This window comes from Porites lutea, chromosome 7 (genome assembly GCF_958299795.1).
Source record: "Porites lutea chromosome 7, jaPorLute2.1, whole genome shotgun sequence".
NCBI lineage: Eukaryota > Metazoa > Cnidaria > Anthozoa > Scleractinia > Poritidae > Porites > Porites lutea.
Window position 1 is genome coordinate 33468963 of NC_133207.1, and position 24081 is coordinate 33493043.

A 24081-nucleotide genomic window follows, 5' to 3' on the forward strand; every position below is an offset into this window, starting at 1 on the left:
ATTTCCTCGTTAAAGTCAAAATTCTTCCGTATTTGGTCATCAGTAACTGGTTATGGTGAATTAAACGTGTACTTTTAGCCAATCAGAATCGGGGAAATATTTTGAATGAATAGTAACGAAAGTTAACGCATAGGTAACCGTTAAAGCCAAAACATTATCTAGCTGGATTTTTGAAAACGCATATAAGGAAATTGCAATCGCAGAAAAAGACAAAAAGCCGGAGACAAATGAAGAAAGGAAAAAGAAAAAAAGTATAGCAATAGGAAAAAATCAACGACTGCACTCTTACTTTTTATGTTGAAGTACCTATCCTTTTTTCTCTAAGTTTTCCGTAAAAGAGACACATTTTTTTTTTGCGTTTTTCATTTGAACGCATAATTTCAACTAACGTGGGTGTCCTGTGTTTAAAGCTCAAAATGTCTAACGCTCATTTTTGACATGTTCCACCGAACGGATTTTGGCGGATTTTTAGTATATTGTAAAGTACCTACCCCTACTTAGATGGCGTTGAATAAATTCTGTTGCAACTAGTTTGATGTTGAGCCTCAAAAATGCCTAGATTGACTGGACAAAAATAAGAAAAAAAAAATATAAGCAATGCGATACTAAATAAATACAATTTTCTTTGTGAACAGAGTGGAAAGAAATACTCACCAGAGAAGGATCGTTGTGTTAACAGATGTTGTCAACCTAATCCATGTTTTCATGAAGGGAGTTGCCAGGAGATTTGTGATCCCATAGGGGCCAGGTTTAATTGCACCTGTCCCGCTAATTACGTCGGTACACGTTGTGAGCTCAGGTGTTATTCAAGCTGCAAAGACGTTTTTCAAAACAACGTGACTAAATCTGGAAGATACGTAATCTGCGATGGGCAACAACTGCCATTTTACGTTTACTGCGACATGGAATCTGACTCTAAGTTTCTATGGACTCTTATACAGACATTTTCGTTGTCGCACAAACATTTATTTGAAAACAAGCCATTTGTCATGAATCATCCTATCAACACGAAGAGTTGGAACGTTAACTGGACAGCCTACCGTTTGTCCTTGCCTCAAATGCAGTATCTCAAAAAGCAGTCCACTCGTTTGAGAGTCACTTGTAATTTTGCAAACGAAGGACTTGTATACACTGACTACGCAATTGCCCCACTACAACAACATAGACTATTCTCGATCTTTTCTCAGCAATGCAAGTGGTATTATCATCTCAACATTCGAGGAATCCAGTGCTCGGCATGTACTGCAGTAACTAATCAAAGAGAGGGCCGTTCTTGGTTTATCAACAGCTACGCGAGCAAATATGAGGCTGGGTGTGCCTTTGATGGCAGACCAGGCATGAGAAAACAAGAGCACAATTTCGGATGGTATAAGGATGGCAAAATAAACTCAAAACACCGATGTTCATCTTCTCTTTCTTCAACAACCGAACACTGGTTAGGTATAAGCAATTCTTAAATTTGCTGTTTCTTTTTTTCTTAAAATATCTAGAGTACAAAGTCATGTCCGAGATCCTGGTCGTCCGTAACGAAAAGTAACTCGTTTTCATTTTGAAGTTTAATTAAGAGAGAATCAGTATCGAAATATATAACCAAACCAACCAGGCGTCCTAAAGTTGGCGATTTGAGGCGGACGGACTTACCCTGTATTGGCGTTTTGTGCCATAAATGTCTGTTAATTTTGGCCATTTGGTAGCAGATTTGGTGAGTTTTAAATTTTGGATAAAAAATTGTTGTTGATTGATAAGGGGTTTTTGATCAACAAATATTGAAGAAATATATTAAAAAATGTGTGACTCAGTGTTTTATCACAAGATAAAAAGTAACAGTATTACAGTATGTAGAAGCCAACACAAGAGCTGCGAGGCCAGGAGGCATTACTAAAAACAAAGGTGAAACAGTAGATGGCTGTTAGGTCTTCCTCTTTTGTGATAAATTGTTCACAGTCCCCTTCTTTTCCGCCAAGATCGTTGGGATCTAGCCCCGAACCTAACGAGTGACCATCTTCGTTTCAAGTGTACCGAGTTTAGCCTAGGCCTGGCGATGCATGAGTATCAAATCTAGGAGCCGGGGGATGGTTTCAAAGGAGGCGACAAAAATAGAGGTTAGGGTAAGGGTTAGGCTATTATTCTCGTCTCCTCCCCCATCGCTATAAACCCTGTAGCCCGCTTCCATCAGTACCTGATTTGAAACCAAGATGGTCGTCCGTTATATACAGCTGTTTCGAGAAAGGTTGTCGGAAAAAATGTGCACGCGACAATCCCGAAAGGTAATATGGGATATGATCAATACGCTGTCTCTGACACTGTAGCTGTCGAACCTACTTTTGCTGCTTCGCTTTAGCACTCGGAAACATAGTCCATGGCCTCTCCTGCCATTCTTTCAAAATTTCTATGAAGAACAGTGATCTCAAAACCATCCACAATACCTTTTGGGATTGTCGCGTGCACTTTTTCCGACAACCTTTTCGAAATAGCTGTATACAGTATCGATCTCGATAGACTTTTGGAAAAAAGGGGACTGTGAACAGTCTTTATCAGTGACTGCGAGTGATAAGAATGTCTCGGGAATCTCAAGGCCTCGTCCAAACTGCTCCACAAGATTCGTTTTAATTTTTTGCAACGACGGATACAATTTTTTAAAACATTCGCATACGGTTCATCTTTGTTAGCTGGACTTGAATGATGCACACGAAAAACGTATTGTACTAAATGGTCTCCAGCGTGGATAAGTTCTAGTAAGTAATAGATAAAATATGAGTAGACATCTGTATGGGAGTTATCGCGGGCTCACCATTGTAGACGCCTTTTACAGAGATTGATCGGAAGCACATGTCAGTTTTTAATTGCGAATTGGAAATGACACGATCAGTAGGAATCTCAATCAGATATTTTAATGTATACGAGTTGCCTGGTTTTGTACTAAAAGTTAAATTCTTCTTTTAACCGCGAAAAAATAATAAAACTGAATCCGTGATCCAGAGGAACTGGGCTAAGAATATCAGTAATTGACAGGAGGCAAACCAAAAGAGCTATTGATAATCATATGCTAGGTGCGATCATTCCTAAAGATAAAGAATTAGTATATAATTTGCGTAGGACAAGGTGTCACCTTCCTCAGATAAAAACGGAGAGATACAAGTAAACTTTTGTAAATAGACTTATGTTAAATATAATTTAGAGTAGTATTATTCTATCTTATATCACTATTGTATTTTATCGTGTATCTTTTAATACTTTTTCACTGTAACTTAGGATATGTATTTTTATCCTTTGATTGAATAAAGACTGTTGTTATTATTATTATTATTATTATTATTATTATTATTATTATTATTTTTACAAGCATGGCTGATGAATCAACTTAGGGCTACCAAAAAGCAGATCAAACTTAGGGTCGGGGGTGGGGGGAGGGATAAACTAGGGGATAAATAAGTGGAGTGGGTACGATTTGCCACTACAAAGCTTCTCAGGATCGCCTGGGGATGCAGGTGAAGGAAAACAAACATGGCTCACTAAAGCTATATTGTGCCCCAAAGTGCAATATAAATTCAGTAGTTTTAGAAATAAAACTAACCCTCACTATTACAGAATTCCTAAAGATTAAGATTCACCCTGTATATCTTCTTCCGCCAGGATAACCTTGAAGACCGTCTGTCGTGGTTGGTTTGCTATCGTCCGCTATAGTTCTACTGTCCCTCCCGCTCCAGCATAGAGTTCAGTTCAATGCCCGCTAACTCGGACGGCGCGCAGCTTTCTAATGTTGCTCAGCATGCTCCTTCTTCTTGTAACTTCGCGCTCTTTGCTTGTGGACAATTTTAGCCCCATTTTTCAAAATTGTAATCCATATTATATCTTCTCCCATCTTAAATCGCTGTAGTTTTCCTCTTCTGGGAGTTTATAGTTTGCCAATATAAATTTTTGAGGTTCGCGACAAAAATGACTCGAAATGTTATTTTTTTTTAAAAAAGGACTACTCTGATAACGTGCTTAAATCCAGAGATTTTTCTTTCAATTGCCTTAACTTATGTTGAATACTCAACAGCGTATTTGAATATATTTATTAAATGATTATTAACATAAAACAATCGCCAAAAATATTGGTGGTTTTCTCTGTCACGCTATCGAAAATTAAAATTAAAACCGTGAACTGTCTAAAGCCAAGAATTTCAGATATTATAAAATATCGTTAAATTAACAACCTGGCCAAGTCTCACGTCTGTACAGTTTTCCACTGCTGAGTTGTTCTTCAAAATGTGTTACAGAAATTTATGGGGCTCACACTGGGGCCGCCATATCTGTGCTCCACCGAGGGGCACAAATATGGCGGCCGGAAACAATACAAACATCTGGTTTCAGTATCGCCACAAATCTGATCAGTTGTTCACTGCGAACGAGCAAATTATACCCTTAAACACATTTTCTAATACTTTTGCAATTCAAGGGGCATAATATTATGCGATTTAAAATTATTTTTTAGCATGTGTGACGGCCTTCTCGGTCGTCATATTAATGTTACGCGGGGTAAACTTGGGAAATTAGAAAGAGCTATATTTTCAAAGCGGAAAACGCCATCACGTTGAAACCTTGCACAGACGTTTATTTTTAAAAAATCTTTTTCAAGATGGACATAAAACGTTAAAAAGTCCTTGCGATTTTGGAGGTTTAGATTTTTGTGACTTCACTTGAAAACCAAGAATAGCTGGTTACGAGAATGTTACCAGTTATTCTTGGTTTTCAAGTCTCAAATTTTGAAAATGATAGAACCAGCACGTGCATGATGTAATATTTCTTATCGCTTCGTAGATTTCAGGAAGTGTTGTATGTTAGAAGATCAAAAGAACTACTCTTTTTATTTAAATAATGCTTCTAGGATAACCCGATGCGCAGCTGATTTGTTGAAACAACTAATTCTACAGTTTTGCCAGCTGGCAAAAGATACTATTTGCACTACTTGGCGCAGCCATGCCAACATTCGATGTCAGAAAAATGCATATAGTCTGACTTCAACTAAAAGGAACAAGCAAGCTACTTAAAACTTGTTATTACACCGCTCAAGGATAGAGACGGTAGCAATATTAAAGTGATCAGAAAACTTACACATCAAGCATTTCTATTTTCTGCAAATTATTGTGAAGTTAAAAAAATGCTGTACAGTCAACTGTCTCCAAGACGGACACGTTTGGTACCAGCACTAAGTGTCTATCTTAGAGAGATGTCCTTCTTATAGACAGTCAAATAAAGGGAGTAAAGAGAGGGGTAGGGTTTTTTTGGTTTTGTAAATTTTTTGGACTAATTTTTGTAAGTAAGGGTGTTCCGAGGGGGCTCCAGCCCATCAAGGGTACTCCGGGGTGTCTTGAGGATGTTCCGAGGATGTTACGGGGTGTTCCAGGGGTGTCCAGGGGTGTTCCGGGCTTGTTCCAGGTTTTAAAGACACCCTCCCTCCTGGACATTTTGTGCACTTATTTCAAGAAATGCTTATTTTTCTTTTGCAATGTTCTCTTGCTGAACAACATTGAGTTATGGAAGTCTGTAAGAGGTAGTTTGTAAGTTATAAAGATTGTAAAAAAAATTGTTTGGCTTTAGAAATTACGAAAAGAAAACTTCACTCTTTGGAAGAAAACTTTTGCAATCAATGCGGTACTTTTTTTTTTAAATCAAACTAACTTTGCATTCGTAATTGTTGCCCATACCATGCACTCTCTTACCTTCCCAAGGCGCAAAAAGGTACCTACCTACGTAAGTTGTTTATTATAAGTTATTAATGACAATCGTTGGTTTAACAATTTCTTGTAATTTCTTGTAAACTGTCTCCACTTGAAACTGAGAACAAAATCTTCAATTTTGTGTTGTTGTAAAAAGGATCTTTTTCGCAGAGACTGGTGTTGGTTTACCAAACATATTTAAAAAAGCTCGGAAAGGAAAAGCTGGAACTCTTTCGTATTTGGCCTGTAATATACGGAGAAATGCGTAGAAACAAAGACCTCTCCAAAAGAAAAACGCATTCTTTAAACTTTGTCTTTAATTGGGTTTATTTTTTTTGTGATGGATAAGAACAGCTTTTATTTCGCCCATTCAACCAGGATACTAAAACACTTTTTGTTAAAAAAACCCACAGAATCATATTCAGTGCAAGAGATAATTTTTTCTCCTTGTGTGCCCTTGACACGGTTAGAGTTTCAAAAACGGAAAGGTTTTCCATCCACAGCTGTGAAAACCAATCGAATTCCTGTCAACTCAGAATGACACTGAGCAAGGAGTTTCCCTCTAGATACACACATACAGGTAGAGACTGACTTATTTACCCAGCTATTCTTACACACTGTGGCCAGAAAGACGGCAGGAATAAAACAACTCAAATGATGATAGAAACTTATGGTAAAAAAGCAGAACAAACAAGATTGCCTTTAACGCAATGGTTCCTACATTTTATAAGTTTATTTATATGGATATTTTTTAATACCGTATATTGAATTTTTTATTTGGCATTTCTCACCTGAGAGAGCGCAGAATTGTCGAAGAAATTAATTCTGCTTTTCTAGAAAAGAAACTTCTTTTTGTAAATCCCATCTGTCAAAACACCTGTGGAAACATTCAGAATGCGATTTCAAATATCGCTTGGTGACGGACAGTACCACAAACGTTTAGCTCTATATATTACAGAGACCCCTTTAGAAAGCCGGCTCATTTACAGTTACCAAAAGGGCAACAACATGAAAGTGTTACTGTTTCTTTTCTCTATTGGTTACGTGTTGCCTTTTGCAGTTCCTGAGTACGTTCGTGGATGTTATTACACCAACTGGTCCCAGTATCGGCCTAAAGGAGGAACTTTCTGGCCAGAGGATATTGACCCATATCTCTGTACCCACGTGTTGTTCTCATTCGCCCAGGTCAGTCGAACAACTCACACTCTGGAAATCTATGAAGAAAACGATCATGATTTGTATGCGAAAATCAATGCACTGAAGAAAATCAACCCCAAGCTAAAGACCCAGATTGCTGTTGGTGGTTGGACTCATGAAGAGAAGGACAGCCCGTTCTCCAAAATGGTGGCCACTAAAGAAAAACGAGCTATCTTCATCAAGTCTTCAATTAATGCCTTAAGAAACTTCGGCTTCGACGGTCTGGACCTTGACTGGGAGTATCCAGGTATGCGTGGTGGTTCACCTAAAAGCGACAAAGGCCGTTTTACACTCCTTTGCCGAGAATTGAGAGCTGCGTTTGAGGCAGAGGCCAAGGCATCTGGGAAAGAGCGTCTGCTATTGACTGCTGCAGTAGCCGCAGGACTTTGGACCATCAAAGGTGCCTACGACATTCATGATATTGCTGAGCCACTTGATTGGATCAACCTCATGACTTACGATCTCCACGGCACGTGGGAATACAAGACTGGACATCACACCGCCATGGGTCCAGAAGGTGACAAGCTGACGCTTCCATTTGCCGTCTGGTACTGGATGAATAACAGGGACACCTGGGAGAAGCCGGGAATCAGAAAAGGTATGCCAGCTAACAAGATTGTACTCGGCTTAGCAACATACGGAAGAGCGTTTGGCCTTGCAAGCCCATCGACTAATGGCCTTGATGCAGCACGTGATTATCAGTACACCCCCAAAGGGAATTACACCGGTGCTGAAGGATTCTTGGCTTATTACGAAATTTGCAACATGGGTCTCACAGTAGTGGAAAATAACAAGGCAGAAGCTCCTTACGGATATCAGGAGAAGGACTGGGTGGGATTCGATACCCCGAAGAGCTTGATTTATAAGATTGACAACGTGGTGAAAAAGAACTCGCTCCGTGGCGTTATGTTTTGGGCCATCGACCTGGACGACTTTGATGGAACGCATTGTGGCCAAGGAAAGTACCCACTGATGAATGCTGCCAAGAAATATCTGACCACTGGGGTTCAGCCAACCTTTCCACCAGCTCCTGTAACCACAAAAGCTTCAACCCCGCCACCATTTAGTACGCAATACCCACAGCCTCCCCTTGTGAGTACCCAAGCACCACCACCAGTTACGACAAACCCAGGTGGTGGAGGCGCAGGAGGTCAATGTAAAGCCACTGGAGCCTGGACTGGCAATGCTAATATGGATGCCTGGTGCGTGTCAAACTGTGCCGTTGGGAACTGTCCATCTAGTATGTGCAAGTGCGATTAAAATACAGCACTAAGTTCAAAAAGGAAAGTGAATGAAAAAGATGTGATCAATTACGCAATAAATTAGATTATTATCGAGAGTTTGAAGCTCCTACTTTGTGTTTCTTCCAAGAAGTGTACCAGTTACCAAATATTGATTATCCGTTTACTATTATTTTTATTGAGGTTTTTGTTTAATATTTTGAAATGTGTTTTATCTGGGGGAACTGACTATCTATCCGTGAAATTTTGTAATCTAGACGGAATGAGGCTCTCCTAATATTTTTCCCGACTAAGATCTACTAAACCCCATTTCTCACTTAAAAAGCACAAGATTGTTTAGCACAAAGGAGAATTTTCCAGGGTTTCACCTGTTTTATAGTTTTCATAAAATTCTACTCCACCTCTATAGCTCACCCCGGGTCAGCTGTCATCAAAAAGTGATCTCTTTCAAACTAGTTTTTTTAATTTTTAACCGTTTGAGCTGAGGCTTTGCACGATAATCGAACTTTGCATTCTCAACAATAATATTTTTTGGATTTTTGATTTTAATGGCTTTTGGCGCGAAAATGACGTCATAAGATTGACAGCAAAAAGAATTTTTCGACTTATGGGCGGGGACCGGGAATGCAAGCTATGGAGGGCGGGGAGTTTGGATCCCCGCCTTCCCCCACTTCCCTAATAAAATAGGTAAGCCTATAGCTTTCATGTTTCATGATCTTGATCTTGAACCCTTCCGAAAGCAGAGCGAGTCATTACCATGATTACTCTTGTGAAAGGAACCTCCAAAGATATTTGTATTTGCGATGCTACCGTTGTACCTTGTAGCAGCTCGTTATCCCCTTAATTTTGCTGTCACGGTTCAATTGTTCTCCTTCGTTTAATATTCATGCTTCTTTCCTTCCTCATTCAGTCTTTATTTTGAACAAATAGGGATCCATGAAAAATGGCGTTAAAAGCGGACTTATTTGGAGTTACGAGTTTCACCGTTCTTCCTGTCTCAAAATGTGCTTGTTAGAGAGGTCGTTTATTACCTGTGGGAGGAGGGTGCATTTTTTTGAATGAATAGGGTAAAAATACTTAATTATACGTGTCAAAAAATGCCAAATATGACCCGATTTGTTTTCACCAAATCCTTTGCATGGTAGCTGAGCCCGAGTTCACCATCAATTTGACCCTTTTGTTTATAATTATGGTTTATGGCTGTTGTCTTTCTTTGCTATTGATCCTGAGGAAATGTTATCCGTAAGGAAACCCAGTTATGCGTTCCAAAAAGAACTTTAGAGGGATTACTATGCATGGATATTGGCATTCTTGTCCCCAGAGCAACTCGGCTTATTTTGTAACGAACCAGTCGCTCTTGCCGCAACGGAAAATGCGAATGTTTTTCATTTGCTGAAGGGAATTGAATGCGAAGAGAAAATTAAAATATAATCTACTGGGCATAACATTTTACTTCGAATTCCTGCCCTCTCGAACTGTTAACAATAGCGCTGCGTAAATCTACGGGAGGGAGGGGGGGAGGGGAACACGTTTTTGTGACGTCATCTGTGCCCAGCGCTATTGAAATCCGTGTTTGTTTTACGTCGATTCTGTTTTGTTAGCAACTGAATGCAATATGCAACAGCAATGAAGAAGAGAATTGAAGGTAAAGTGTTTACGAGAACCAAAATCCTTGACAAAGAAAGTTTCCCTTCGTTGTGTGCTAAACTCTATCCGGGGAAACTGAAAGGAGGGGTGAATGGTTAGCCCTTGCTCACATAGCCAAATATTAAAAATCGAGCATCGACACTTGTATGGCATTATCAAGTCTAATCAGTCTGTCTAATTCTTCTGGATTTTTGTCAGTGCTACAGTAAGAGAGGAAATCAAGTTCAAGGCCTACATTGCAAAAATGATATGTACGAACACGTTCTAAAGTTAACTAAGATATTCTAAAACGAAAAAAATTCAGCTGAAAATTGAGACTTGTTTTAAATTCTTGCCGAATATGAAAATTTCGTCTGAATTTTAATCATTAAGCGTCACTTCTGACGGTTAAATTCCACCTTCGGCTGAAATAACTTGCGTTGACCCTTTTTTTAACTTAACTGAAATCTCAAGAACCCCATGTCTTTTGTAATCGCTCCTTCAGAAATGTGAAAGTGACGGCATCAATTGATGTTTCAGAAATTTCCGAAACACTTTATTTAAGTCTCAAAAAAATGAAGAGATACGGGTCAACAAATGTGTTTATTAATGGATTCATACATAACTTTTTTTGAAGAGGGTGAGAAAATGTTGCTTCAGAAATTTCGGAAATAGTTTCTGTAACGATTGTTGCAGCTTTCCTCTAAAAATGGTAACAAAAAGTTGCTTCAGAAATTTCCGAAACAGTTTCTATAACAAAACGTTGCTTCAGAAATTTCCGAAACAATTTCTACAACGATTGTTGCATATTTCTTCTAAAATCGGTAACAAAAGGTTGCTTCAAAAATTTCCGAAACATTTTCTATAACGATTGTTCCAGATTTCTTCTAAAGAAGGTAACAAAATGTTGCTTCGGAAATTTCTGAAACAGTTTATATAACGATTGTTGCAGATTTCTTCTAAAAATGGTAACAAAATGTTGCTTCAGAAATTTCCGAAATAGTTTCTACAACAATTGGTACGTTGCTGTGAGCATCGAAAACTACTCAAAAGCTCCAGTGATAGGAAAAGTACTCGAAATCCGCGACGATAAATTCAAGATTCAGTACTGGAAAGGCAGCTGGAGAGGAAAATGGCAGCCGTGGTTACTGCGAGATGGAAATGTTTGGGAAGACGAGCTACCAATAGCCTGTTTACTTCTAGTGGATTTTAAATTTGACAGCGGAGGGAAACTTCAACTGGGAACGTACAAATATTTGAAGGAAACTTATGAACGTCTTGCAAAGAATGTTTAATTTCAGGTCACTTTTTTTCTACCCCAGCAATGTAGAACTGACAGTGGTTGCAAAATTATCGTTTTTTAAATGTACGTTTCTTTTGACATTCACTGGACAGGAGTTCTTATAGTGACAAAACATTGTTTTGGCAGTAAAAAAAAAATGAACAAAAAAAATGAAAAACAACTCTGTACCAGAATTTTTTTCAATCAAACTTTAAAAAATGTATCAGAAATTTCCGAAGCATTATTTTAGCTATACCTTAAAATGGTTTGAGAAATTTCCGAAGCATTTTTAGCCATACATTTAAACAGTTTCAGAAATTTCCGAAGCATTATTTTAGCCATACATTAATTAAAAAATGGTTTCAGAAATTTCCGAAATATCCGTTTCAGAAACTTTTGATTAGAAGCATCTTTTAATTTTAAGCCATAAATTAAATTCAAACTGTTTCAGAAAGTTCCGAAGCATTCAGTTTCGCCATACATTAAAACTGTTTCAGAAATTTCCGAAGCACTTGCTTCGCCATACATTAAATTCAAACTGTTTCAGAAATTTCCGAAGCATTTGTTTTTAGCCATACATTAAAACTGTTTCAGAAATTTTCGAGGCACTTGCTTCGCCATACACTAAATTCAAACTGTTTCAGAAATTTCCGAAGCATTTGTTTTTAGCCATACATTAAAACTGTTTCAGAAATTTCCGAGGCACTTGCTTCGCCATACATTAAATTCAAACTGTTTCAGAAATTTCCGAAGCATTTGTTTTTAGCCATACATTAAAACTGTTTCAAAAATTTGCGAAGCACTTGCTTCGCCATACATTAAATTCAAACTGTTTCAGAAATTTCCGAAGCATTTGCTTTGCCTTAAAAAACTGTTTCAGAAATTTCCGAAGCATTTCGCCATACATCAGTTAAAATTGTTTCAGAAATTTCCGAAGCTTCTGAACCATAGTGGTGGTTTCTTCGATTTATAGTTCTTGAGCCTTTCGCCTTTTTTGAATTACCAACGTAAATTTTAGGACGTAAAAAATAGTCCTCTGCCCAAAAACGTGTCTCAAGTTAATATTTCTGCCGAAGTAATTCAAATGAAAAGTTACTGCATGTTCTACTTCTTGCCAACCTTCTGCGACCCTTCTGAAATTAAACGATTTCTTTCCGACAGGGACCCGCTCGGTAAAAATAGCGATTAAAAGCAATAAATCAGCTGGATTTTATGGAAATTTCGGATAAAAATAAGCAAAAATGGCCATTTTCAGCCGATTTTTTCATTTTAGAATATCGCAGTTAAGTTTAGAACGTGTTTACGTAACAAGTTTATTATAATATGCTATTAATTCATTCTATTTTATGCTGAAAGTACATCTCCTTTGCTTTACTAAGGCCAAGATAATTTTCTATTACAAGCTTTTATTTCATTAGAGCACTGATGGCAGTGCACATTAAGCCAGAGCTGAATGGCTTTTGAATCTTTTGGACTGCATGAAAAGGGCAATTTTTGTGTTAAGATGATGGGGCAAGTACTCAATTCCAATCTTCATTTTCTTCCCCTGAATTAATGTTTAAATCCCTGGTTAAATTCATGCTTAGATAATTCTGGGGGCAGTCTGATAATTTTTATTTTATTTTAACAGTAAGAATTCTTATTGGGATGTGAAAGGAAAAGCTCTGTGGCCGATTTGTTACAAATGTTTTGCACGGACATATTCTCATCCTTAGTAACAGTCCTTGCTTGGCTTCCAGTCATGTGGCATTAATATGAAAACGAGATTAATTATTGACAGTAGGTTAGCTATACGCACAATCTACCAGGGTATCATGTTCGCGTCCCATGCGGTTCAGCTAACCTTGTTTGTGCTATTGCTGTTCGCTGGTCTAGATTTACTGACAATCTTATGGACAACTGAGGTGTTGGTGAATAAAATAATAAATGAACAACAGCCTAGAGTAGTCTTTTTTGCATCATACGGGGGCAAATGGATGTTGATGATAACAACTAGCTTGATTTTGCAGTATATCACCTTCAGTAGGCTGGGTAACATAATAGCTTGAGCTACAGTAATACTCTAGTTTACTGTTTTTATTTTGTGATTGGAGGAAAGCTTAAACAAAATCCAGCGTAGCTAGAAATACTTCAAATAGACATTTTCCCGTTACTCCATGCCATACTAAAATATCACCGGGTTTCTTCACGTTGACGCAGTTTACATTAATCGGTCGTTCCTTCTTATGAAAATTGGCGCATATATTTGGCTTTCACACCTGCTTTTTCCGCAAGCATACCGGTGTAAACCTCGTCAATTTTAAACCAGGGAACAACGGCATATAAATCCACGAACAGATGAACAACATCAAAAGACAAGACAATTCCGTATCCAGAACAGAAGTCTGGATAGAATGTTTGATTATAATCTTCATACGAACCTTTCCATTTTCCTCTCCTCTTAACCACGGGCCCCTTAAAGCAGTGTCCAATGTATAGCTTTTCTTTAGGAATTTCAGGTTTAGCAAGAACTGAAATTAGCCGTTTAACATTAGCAAATGTATCGTCGTCCATTTTTAAAAGAAACGAAAAATTACAGTACGTGGATGCCCACTCAAACGCCATTTGTATCTTAAGGGTCTGATTCCAGTAATGTTCGTAGTAGTCCGCGCGTATGAGGTCTCTGGTGCGTTCATCTTCTTTTAACAGTGAATCTGATTCCGTTTGGTTTCTTGTTTGTCTAGAACACTGTCAACCCCCCACGTTACGCGGATATTTCTCCTTCTCTGAACATTGAAGGGTGCGGGTGAGACCAATACTAGAAGAAAGTAGGGCCGCCCACAACTGGCCTTAGTTATTAAGGTTGTCTTGTGCTGCAGTAGTTCTTCATTTGATTGCTGTGTGGAAAGTAAACTTGTCGGCGAGCTCGCAGGCGGCATGAATATCGCTAGCTCTTGCAGTTTTTCATATTATAGAACACGATACGAGCGTGAAAAGGTGGACTGGATATCATGTGAAATACGCCATCTCAGAAAAATACCAAGTGCTAGCAAGAGACAGCAGGTGACTTTTATCAGAATCCCTCCTCGGATCAGTAGGAGCATGGCCCGCTTCTGAAGAATGGCGTGGCCTAGCAGTTTCGAAAACCTGAAGAAAAGAAATTCAAACACAACAAATAGACGGTCCGAAAACCGGGCTCAAGTTACTTCACGGGCAAGCCCAGGCAAGCCTATTGTTTCTATTGAAGTAGAGAGACGCTCATAAGTAAACCTATACCGAATTAGTATGCAGGAAGACCCTCATTGGTATGGAGGAAGGCACTTTTTCCCTAGGTTATAGCAATAGGTGACTTCATAGACTCGACCGTTATGCATATTAATAAAGGGAAGGCACTTTAAAATTAGTATGGAGGAAATCCAAGGGAAATCCAAAATGGGGTTAATTTTGCTGACGCACGACTACTAACGTCGACATCGATTTTTCATCGAATGTTTGTAAAGTAAACGTTCACTGTGTTCAATTGTTTACATGTACACAGATTTTTGGGACTCCAACAACCGAATCGGCCAAGATCCCATAGATAGACTATAGACGGCAGTATATAATTTAAATCATCTTCTTTTGGCATGATCTCTCAAGGAGAGTGATATGAGAAAAAGAATTAATTTACAGAGGCTCAGTGGTAATTAAGCTTCAGTCTTGAAATCTCATTTGAACGACTAAGTCATTTGCTATGACGCTGCGACTTTAATACAGTTTTAGTGGAGCAAAGTTTTGATACGGTTTAATTAGTGACAATCTGTATTACACGGTCTCCCTGTAATAAGCGGACAGACGGTTCAGGGCATTTTCAGGGTATTTACTTTTTGTACATTAACTCGCTTGGAAACGGTCCAATATTTTTAGTTTTCACTCTGGTAGTTTTCTGGTTGATAGCAGAGTAAGTTTTCGATAGTTTTGAGGTAGTAGGTTGTCGAAGAAAACTTTCTTTAGTCGGTTCGAGTGTTTTGTTGTTCATAAATTGAAATGCACCTTCCCATTTCACTCAATATTCCTTCTGGTTTGAATCCCACTGGCTTCTTGTTTCTCTATTTAATAGTTAATTTGAGGGGTAAGTAAAAGAGTTCTTAGTTTTAAGATCTTAGGGTCTTTTATTCGTTTTAGAGATCACCTGTAAGCGACGAGGATTAAAACTAAAGGCCCAAGGAACTGATGATCAAAACTCTAAACAAAAAGTCCATATTTACCTTGGCAAAGTGAATCCTGGGAAAGCAACTGGTTGAAGCTTGTCAATATAATAAGGCTGGAAATACGAAACTCATACTAACGAGTCTTTGTCCATCAAACGTTGCCTTGCTTGAAAATGCAGATACATTACGGAATCGCGCCTGTAGAAACGCGTCGCTAGTAAATGCAAATTTACATCGTTATTGTTTTGGAGACAACAGAAGAAGAAAAGATATCAGAAAGATCAAGTTATGCGGTCTTAAAGCTTGTTGCGCGACTTTAATCAGTTGCAGCATTTTTCATGAGGGACTTTTCAGAAATTAGCACGAGGGGGAGGGGGAGGTGGAAAACGGGGGACGGTCACAGTTTTTTTAGCCCTTCAAAAGGGAGGGTTATGAAAAAATGACAGGAAAAGAGGGAGGTTCACAAAAAAAAATAGCCACCACGATCATGAACATACGAAAATCATGACATGCGATTATTTGCTGACACGTAGTTCAACCTCCATTAAGCGGCCACAGCCACCTTTTGGCCATCCCAAAGAGAGTTGTCTTTGTTGTTACCTATATCAAGCAGCCATGCATCAAGCGCTTGATGCACTTATTTTGGGTTTGTTTCAAGAACAAGATGAATGAAAATATAGTCCAAGATAGACGTTGACGCGTATGGGCCCATGGGGTCTGGATCATGGCTCTTGAGTGGCTGGGATGTAATGATTCTCGTAATTATCCGGCTACAGTTAGCCTTCATTTTGTTCTGTTTTGCTTTCTTTTTGCCTGCTGTTTTGTGACTTGCCCCTGGCTGGAGCATCACTTGAAGGGGTTCTCCACTGAAACAACGTTCAGAAGTATAACTTTTTTCGCGAAAATTGTCTAATCTTGTTGGGTCTGTCTTTGCTTCGTATAGTCATTAAGAAAAAAACTGTCATTATCCCATAGAAAGCAAAAACTTTCTTTTGCCCTGTTTGCCCAACAGAAAAAACACTTGCATGTTCTTCATAGGTCAGTTTTAAAATACAAGTTTGCTTTTTTGAAAGTACTGAATTATTTTCCCTGTGCCACTGTATAAGAAGTCGGACTAATCATTTATTCAGGGGAGGGTCATAGAATTTTAGGAAGCTTTCCAGGGGAGGGTCGGGACATTTTAATCCCTTACCTAGGGAGGGTCACTTTATTTTCAGCACTTCACTGAAAATCTCTACCTCCCCTCCCCCCTGCTAATTTCTGACAAGTCCCTAACTTTCCCGCATTGAAACGTTGGAATAAAAAGTCTGAAGCTTAGCTTATAAAATCTTGATAGCCAAAATAAAAAGAGTGCACAAAAAGGCAAGCATCTGGGAATTCAAAATGGACATTTTTGTCTCCAACGGAATCGGGCGGATGAACAGTAATTTTCATGTAAGAGTAAGCGAAATAAACACAACGTTTTGTCGAAGTTTTTTTCCTTTGAAAGCGTAAATTCGCATGAAAGAACTCAGCTTGCACAAAATAATATAAAACAAGAAATACGTTTCTGCAAAAATCTCGCGAAGCTAACAGGGTCAGCAGTAAGAAGAAACAGTAAAAAGCCAAAGGGTAAAAAAACGATGAAAGAAAAAAAAAAAATGGAGGTAGCCACGCCGGGATTTAAACTCGCACCCCAACTTTCACCAGCGAAAAAAGTGCGGCTTCTGACCACTGGGCAATACGAGCACTGCTTTGTTACGTTTTAAAATTAATAGTGTTGAAGTATCTTTCTCTGCCATTCATACTGTTTGAACCTTATAGAGCTGTATTTATCATGAATTCAAAGATACATTTGAGGAAAAATAGCTCAAACGAGTATTTGAAAACCATTTCGCATTATTTCCGTGTTTATTCACTCTCGGGCTTTATATAGGCCGCTCTATTAACGGACTGGTCTTCTTCGCTGCTTTCACTGAAGTTCAGGTCACCGTTCTTTCGGTGTTAAACCTTCCACGGTTAGGAATTCCAGCTATTTGTCCAATCGGGCACTGTTGTGTTTGCAGCCCGCTGTTATTTGCCTAAGAAATACTCAACGATTCGCCAACGTACAATAAAAATTGCCTAGTCCCTAGGCCTCATTATTATGCGCGGCCGATGCGTTTCGGGTCATGTGGTCCGAGAAAGATTTTTCTCCCGGCCGTTCGTCTCGGATACGTCAGCGAAATGCATTGATCGAGAGGGCCTGGAAAGACGCTGTATAGGGACTAGGCAACAATAAACAGAGGATGAATTAAATGAGCCCAAGTCGCCTGGAAACCCAAAATGCACGATGACGTCTTGTTGAATGGCGTCTTTAGGATTTGTTTATGGCTAGTTGCTAGGCAATTGCGGATACCAAACAGATAGAAAGATTTATGACCAGAGCGAAATCGCAGTTTGCTTGCGATCCTCGCGTGATCAGCGCGCTGCGCGCGTGGCAAAATAATACACTGGCTTCGCTCGCGGCCTAACGGCCGCTCGCTCCGCGAGAATGAATTAGGATTTAGAATTAGAATGTATTCCGACGACACTAATGTTACCTTTTCTCCAGCTACTATACCTGATCTTGAGTCCCAAATCAATAGTGACCTGAAATATATTGATCGCTGACTCAAAGCTAATAAGTTAAGTGTCAATGTCGCCTAAACAGAGTTTATGGTTATTAGCTCGAGGCAGAAACTACAGTCCTTAAATGACTACACAATGAATATTCATATAGACAACGTCCCAACAAACCAAAGCAATCAAAGCAAATCTCTCGGGCTTATCACTAGTCTCCCTCGCAGCCGTTTTTAGTATCGTCACGCAACGCTCCTCCCCACGTGACGATACTAAAAACGGCTGCGAGGGAGACTAGCTTATCACTGAATGCAGATGAAAATTTCTCGTGGAAGGCCCACATTCATGAAATCTCTAAAAAAGTATCTTCTGGTATAGGTGCTCTTAAGCGGGTCAGGCCATTTGTTTCAATGCACACTGCAATTAAAATATACAAAGGTTTTATCGAGCTACACTTCGATTATTGCAGTGCTGTATGGGATGGCTTGACTCAACAGCTTAATAGAGAGAAACTTCAAAAACTTCAAAATCGTGCTATCAGAGTTATCACCAAATCTAGCTATGATACTAGTTCCCGACTTTCTTCTTAACTCGCGGTTATGCGATTTATTTTTAAAAGTGTCTCTTGATCCGTGTCTTTTTCTAGTCTGGATCCAGACATCTGAATTCAGTTGACATACAAGCAATCTTGCTTAAAACTGCAACGTGCTTGAAACTGCAATCGGTGCTTGAAACTGCAAAGTTACTTTTTTTAGAGTGCCAAATAGCAGTCCGCCAAGTCCCTATCAGCAGGTCATATTTAGCGACAATTTTCAGAGGACCACACTCTAAAGTCATTTGCAGGCGATGAGTTGGCCTATTTAGAAGAAGCACATAGGCGAATCACTACACTGCACGAGGAACTTCAGTCCGCATCCAACAAGTTGACAACAGCGCATATTAACCTGTCAAAGAAGTTTCCTTTGTGCGCGAGAAAATCAACAATGTCAAGAAGAAAGAAGGAAAATAAGAGGAAGGTCCGAAAAACCAAGGACAAGCGACTCAAGCAGAGGGCACGTCATCTCTTAGGAAACTTGACCTCAATCGAGGTCGCGGGGCAAATTTTCGGTTTAATCGAAGAGAATGATAGAGTTACTCCTGTAGATAGCATCAATGCTGACTTTGCTAAGAAACTAACAAGGCGTTTGCATCTAGACCCTTTGCTATGGCTACTAGAAAAGGGTATTTTTTGCACGACCCTAGCAAAAAATCTAGAGCAAGTAGCGGCCATTTTAAGGGCACAAAGTCCAGGGTCAACCTGCCGAAGGGGACTAAATGTTGCTGTTGAATCGGATGACGAGGCTCAAGAGGCAAATGAAGTTGTTGAATGGGATGATGAGGCTCAAGATGAGGCAGATGAAGCAGTTGAATCGAATTTAGTATAGAGCTGACGCAGGACGCCCATTCCTGGAGAGGCGATAAATGGTTTATGTTTAAACAAACACGCTTTTTACAATGTTTCAGTTATCAGAAGTTTATATAGTTCACAATTTAGAATTCACCTGTCATGTTTAAAGATGAATATTAGCTAAGTCATGAGCACGTTATAAAAGGAAAAATATAAAAGCGTTAAAACAAAGCTTTCTCGATATAAATTGAAATGCACACATTCGCCAGTGTGACAGACTTCCGTTTTTTAAATAAAGTTGTGTTAGAACAAATTGAGATTGCAAATGCTATCATTTCCCAGCAGAATGGGCACATTTATGTTGTATGCTTTCAAACTGGCATTGTTCAAGCAGATTTGAGTGGTCCCCCCTCTGAATCCTTCCAAAATTTTCAGTGATCCCCCCTTTTTGGGCTCTCAGTTACGACTGATTCCCCCCTCTGTTCTCCTAAAAATCAAGTGATCCCCCCCAAAATCCTCCGTCCCCCCCCAGGTGATAAAAAATGACCGGTCCCTTAGATGCAAATTTTTACCATTTGCTTAACCATTTGGTTTCGTTATTTTGACTGCCATGAAAAGTTATTTTGACCAGTCGATATTCTAACGGAATTATAACCGTCACAACAACTGCTGATCATTGGTTAATCTAACCAATAATAAAAAGGTTACGATTTTAACTAGTTTATTTTAGGTTAAAATTACCTTTTGCAACTGGTTATAACCTTTTAATATAGTACCATAACTGGTCTGTTTTTACAGTGCGAGGGGAATAAATCACATACATAACCCCTCGCTTCAGGCCGATAACCCTTACTTACAGTGGCGCTCTTCTATGGAACAATCTTCCTGAGGAAATACGTACATCAAATTCCTAAGGTTTCTTTGAGAGAAATTCCCATAGATGGTTTTCTGATCAGTACTCCCACACGGCAAATCATGTACTAAAACAGTTTTTAAGAATTTTTAATTGATTTTCTATGTTAGACTGATGTTTTTAACCGTGTACAAATAAAGTTATCATTCATTCATTCATTTTATACAACCATTAATAGCAACCATCCAACCATTTACTGATGCTTCTTCAAGCATTTGTTTAGATGACCGATATCGTTGTTGACGAAAATAGAGACGAACCCTAAAAATCCAGTGTAGATTGAAAAACTTCAAAGAGACATTTTCCCGTTACTCCATGCCATACTAAAATATCGTCGGGTTTCTTCAAGTTGACGCAGGTGACGTTAATCGGTGGTTCAACTATATGAAATTTGCCCACATATTTCGGTTTCACACCTGCTTTTTCTGCAAGCATACCAATGTAAACATCGTCAATTTGAAACCAAGGAACAACGGCATATAAATCCACAAACAGGTGAACAAGATCAGAAGACAAAACAATTCCGTATCCAGAACAGAAGTCGGGATAGAATTTATGTTTATAATCTTTAAAGGAAACTTTCCATTTTCCTTCTCTTTTCACATAGGGCCCCTTGGGACAGTGTCCCATGTATAGCTTTTCTTTAGGAATTTCAGGCTTAGCAAGAACTGAAATCAAACTTTTAACGTTAACAAATGTGTCGTCGTCCATTTTTAAAAGAAACGAAAAATTACAGTACAAGGAAGCCCACTCAAGCGCCATTTGTATCTTAAGGGTCTGATTCCAATAATGTTCGTAGTAGTCTGCGCGTATAAGGTCTCTAAAGCTTTCATCTTCTTTTAACAGTGCTTCTGATTCCGCTCGATTTCGCGTTTGAGCAACAAGAAAAAGTGTCTTCCATCGCTGGTTTAGAGCGCTGTCAAGCCCCCACGTTAAGCGGATATCTCTCCTTCTCCGAGCATTAAAGGGTGCGGATGAGACCAATACTAGAAGAAAGTAGGGCCGCCCACAACTGGTCGTGGTTATCAGGGTTGTCTTGTGCTGCAGTAGTTTTTCATTTGATTGCTTCGTGGAAAATAAATTTGTCGGCGAACTCACATTTGGCTTTAGTATCGCTAGCTCTTGCAATTTTCTACATTCTTGAACACGGTACGAGCGTGAAAAGGTCGACTGGATATCAAGTGACATACGCCAGCATAAAAAACCACCAAGCGCTAGCAATATAAAGGTGACTGTTTTCAGAATCCGTCTGTGGATCAGTAGCAACATGGCCCTCTTCTGAAGGACGAATGGCGTGGCCTAGCAGTTTCAAACACCTGAAGAAAAGAAATTCAAAATTAAAGAATATAAGAACGAATTACTCTGGGTCAATCTAAAACTGAAGAGATCAGGAGACATGCATGACTGAAACAATGTCCGAGTGGCATACAAGTAGTGTATGGGTAAATAGATCTAAAAGATTTTCTTGATTCAGTGATTCTCGAGTATCTCTAGGAGTGTTTGCAGACTCAAAGTGTCTAGAGGCTCATTGTTTCATCTTTGTGGAAAAAAAAAATGTTGTGATCTTTCCCCTATATCTTTGTTAATGGCGACGGATAGGTAAATTTTCAAACTTGGGAGGTATCGAGCCACCTTAAAAGAACATGTGCTGTTTTGTTATTCTTTTGTTATTTAATGAGACACAAAAAAGCATGATCTGTTTTAAATCTGTAATCCCTCAGCTTAGTGGATAAGCTGGGCTCTCATGCTAGGTAAATATTTTATATTTTGCCACTGAAGTTTTAGCATTTTTGAGGTCAGAAGCCGTACCTATGTTCACGTCTTCTTTAGGCTTTTGTTGGTTAAGGTTTTAGCCGGATTCACAAAGAAATTACAATTGGGCTATATCTAAACACTGTAGACTGAAAATGCTTGAAAAGGTAAATCTGAAATGAATAATAAATCATTCCAGTTATAATTAATTGTCAACTCCACGTCGATTCAGTGCTTCTTACTAAAAACGTTTATGCTTCTCTGTGGGGATTAAACATAGACTTTGCGTTACTTGTGGTTTACTATGGTCACGGTAGTTCAACAGGGGAGTTCCCCTCTTGCTGTCTTTACAACCTATGTAGAGAAGTTGTGTAGATTATTCATATAGACAGATTTTGCAATCGTGTTCTTAGCTCAAACCACGATCCTCATAAATTTGAACCGCGGTTTAATCTGAAGAAGATTTTTGAACAGAACTAGTGGGGAAAGGATGTTTTACTCCTTTTATTTGTGGAATTAATTAATTTTTTAGGTGGCCTAAATTAACGCCGATGACGTCATACACCTCCTTAAGATAGGATGATGTCATATTTTATTTTCAGTTGGCAAGGAGCAAGTGACGTCAGAATACCCAAGAGGTTGACGTCATCAAAATAATATTGAGATCATAATCTATAAACAGAAATAGTGTACGACATCATAGACTAAAATAAATAGCATGACATCATACTAAAAATAGATTGGGACATCATCAGCTATTTATTATCTGAATGGGACTACATGGCGTCAATTACAGCATACTTAAAATAGATAAAACGATGTCATTAAGATAATTTTAGTAACAAAGACCTCAATGGTTTATTATAAAAATATTGTAAAATGTCGAGGTAGCAGTGAAAGACGTTTATTTTTTCCCGCAACAAAAAAGCTTGAAATCATGTTTAAGACAAATCAAAGTGGGCGTTTGATGGTGGATGAAATTGAAGTTGAAGCACAACTGTTGCGAAACAAGATAGCTGACATTATAGAGGAGGTTTATGTAACACTGAAGTTAAAAGTTTGGTTCATTATCAATTACAACAAAGGTGTGAGGGTTGTGAGATGGATGACCTTCTCAACTACACCATGATTGTCTAACGATGGATGAAGAAGAGATTTGGGTTCGCTACTGCGAAAAAACAAGGAACGTTTGAATATGAAGTTGTTATGGTGTGCATTAGAAATACTTAATTTGCAATTGAACAAGGCATGGATGGACTACTTATCACATCCCTTCATGATGAATGAAACAAGTATATTTTTTTATCTATAAGAACTTTGTAAGGCGAGTGGAAGAAGAAGAATATTTTAAAGCTCTTAACGAATATTTTCTTGAAACCCTGCTTGCACGGTTAAAACCTTCTTCACTGGGAAGGACGTTTGTTCGCAGTCGACAATTATCTTGTTTGGTGGTTTTCAGATGGTGGTGTTGGAGGAGGAAAACAATAGATATGAGGCAGGTACAAAAGTCGGACCGGATTAACTCGGACCGCCAGTCCGGGTCGGATCAACTCGGATCGACTCGGACCAACTCGGATCGAATAAAAAAATTAAAAAATAAAATAAAATAAGACTCGCATCAACTCGGAGCAATCAAAATAATTAAATTAAAGCAGCAAAACTGAAAGTTTAACCCATTTGGAGGGTAAAAAAGGCCAGATCATCCTTTTTTTTCTCCGTGGCTTTCAGGCGCCATTTTGTTTTACTAGTGCCAGTTCCTCTCGGATCATGTTATAAACTCGTGGTTGTGGTTGCGTTACACGACGCGCTCTGCTTCACAGATATGGATGACCTCGAGGAAGGTTAAATCTCGACCATCTTTCTCAATGAATTTGCTTCATTCCAAGAAAATGATAGTTTCAGTCGCTTAGAATATATATTTGCTTATTTTTTTATTTTATTGCAGCTTTTTGTCACAAAGCAAAGAAGTTGAGGTAAGCGTGATCATAAGTTATGCGCATAATTTTTGATTAATAAGTGTACTGAATTATTTATGAGAAAAGCATCAAAAGCCTGGTCTGTTGATCGCATTTAGATAGTTACCGAAGAGTGTTTGTTTGTTTGTTCCTGTTTGTTTTTTTTCTGCAGGACTTCTGAAACTTAATTTTAATGATACACTAGTGAGCAGCAGACATACATTTCCAGTGAACATTTTCAACTTGGAAGGAGGAGAAACCATGCTCCCCCGGGACA

At 38.8% G+C, this 24081-nt stretch overlaps 2 pseudogenes; one reads left to right on the forward strand and one right to left on the reverse strand.

Annotated features, from left to right (window-relative positions):
* The first annotated feature begins 6682 nt into the window (after window positions 1-6682).
* Window positions 6683-8238, forward strand: LOC140943519 (chitinase-3-like protein 1 pseudogene; annotated as a pseudogene).
* Window positions 8239-13271: 5033 nt separating this feature from the next.
* Window positions 13272-21285, reverse strand: LOC140944827 (uncharacterized; annotated as a pseudogene).
* Between the last annotated feature and the right edge of the window lie 2796 nt (window positions 21286-24081).